We start from the raw sequence: 2,007 nt of genomic DNA on the forward strand, positions 1-2,007 counted from the left end.
TTCGTCAATCAATAAGGTGATTCACACTTTGATATAGTCTATTTATATCAAATACTGCTTGTATTATCTGATGCCCATACTCCAAACGCTTCCGTTTGGTGGTCCTTGGAATTGCAGGTCTGTATTGAAGTATTGTTGGAGAGCGAGCAAACAGGATTATGATGTCTTACGGGGGGTCCATGCCGATATTAAAGTGTAAATCGTACCCTAGGGTGTTCCCTCCACTTGGGAAACGGTGCATTACGTTCGAATTAGCCATCAAGACGATGTATAATGTGAATTTCGTTTATCTTTCTCTGTTGACACTACAGACGTCCGCACAGTTTACCGTATTAACAGTATGCTCACATGAACTACGTGCGGAAACCAGTTTGTGGATCCTTACTGTACACGCCGTAATATCAAAAACAAGTGCCATCACTATCTGGTGCTAGTCCTGTAAATACACACTTTTCGTCCAGTTGGTCTGGGCGTTATGCAGACAATTTGATTAATGTATGATACAAGAAAGAGATTTAGTATGTACCAGACTTCTACCTCGTCAATCGACGTACTGGAGGATCGACTATGTAATTTTGTATTGCGAGTGATGATGAACGGTCCCTTCTTCTCAAACCCGAATCCTAGTTAATAGCTTCAATTGAGCATATCAAAGTTGAAGGCGGATTTTCATGTAAATTAGAGTTCAGACATTATCTGCAAAAACTGTACAATCGTTTTTGTAATTCGATACAAGAAAGTCTTAGAAACTAGACCTGGGTACAATAGAAACCGCACCTAGTAATATGCGGGAGGCTTTATGAGGATAAGAGTAAAATGTTGTGGCGCAACAAGTAACACCCTAAACTAGAGTATGTCGCTCTCAAACTAGAACGCCCTAAATTGCACCAAACTATCGGCATCTCCATTGTCATGATCTCGGATGCATCATTTTGCTCGTTTCCTTACTTTTCATGTTCCTATGAATGTAACGCAAACGAACTTTACAACATACATATCTTACAATAACTAAATTCCGTAGCGTGGACATTTCCTATCATGGCGAGAATATTGCTTACTCTTCTGTATTCTGTGCAAGTTTACAGACGGCTTTGTCGTCAGTTCTGTTCTCTGTGGTATCTACTCAAGCGTATGCTCAGCCAGTAACTTCTATCTTTTTTTACGTCCGCCTAGGCCGTTGACCACCACCGTCAATATGAAGGTTGCTCTACTTCACACTGCCACACCGCCGTCTTGTACAGCTATTGATTCTTTTTAGAGAGTAAGAAGTTCCGAAAGTGTAGCTCAATTGAACAAGAAAAAGAAGGACGAATAGGACCAGTCGTGGGGCGAGTCTTAAACAACTATTTCACCTGCACTCGCCGATGGAAGCCCCCAAAATAAGCTACAAGTGTTTGCGTAAAGTGATGTCAGGCACAACCATTAGAGCAAATAAGAGAAATTTGAGTCTTGAGTCTGAAGGCAGTTTTGAATCGAACCTACCTCACGGCTATGCACAGTCGGCGACTTTTCCCGACAGACTCAAAGTTCGCGGTCAAAATGCAGTTCAAAACGCAAACACGTTAAGAGCGAAGTGAGTCTGAATCCTGTCTTGCTTGATAATCACTCTGTTGGGCGATGCGGGACGTCGAGGTACAAGAAATCACCGTGGACGTGCTCCCTGCTGACAGGGAGCGATATGCAGCCCGCGTAATGAAGTACCTGCTTCGAAGATTTACCCCACTCAGAGCAGTCGTGATAGCGCTTCAGTGGAGAGGCAACAACCGCGTCATACGAGGCAAAGACGCGGGAAAGTTTTTGCTTCTCATCAGGCAACATGGAGGATGCCGAGCGTGGCAGATGGCCCTAGCTCTAGGCTACTTTCTACACCGAGATCTGCTCGTGCTTCCCATGATCACGTTCGACTTGAATAAGATGTCGGACACGGACTGTCGGACGCGTTTTCGGTTCGACCATGACGGGCTTAAGAGGCTCGTCGTTTTGATGCAGATTCCAGAGGATTTTGCT

The sequence above is a fragment of the Phytophthora parasitica genome (assembly GCF_000247585.1).
Source record: "Phytophthora parasitica INRA-310 unplaced genomic scaffold supercont2.20, whole genome shotgun sequence".
In the NCBI taxonomy this organism is placed as follows: domain Eukaryota; phylum Oomycota; class Peronosporomycetes; order Peronosporales; family Peronosporaceae; genus Phytophthora; species Phytophthora nicotianae.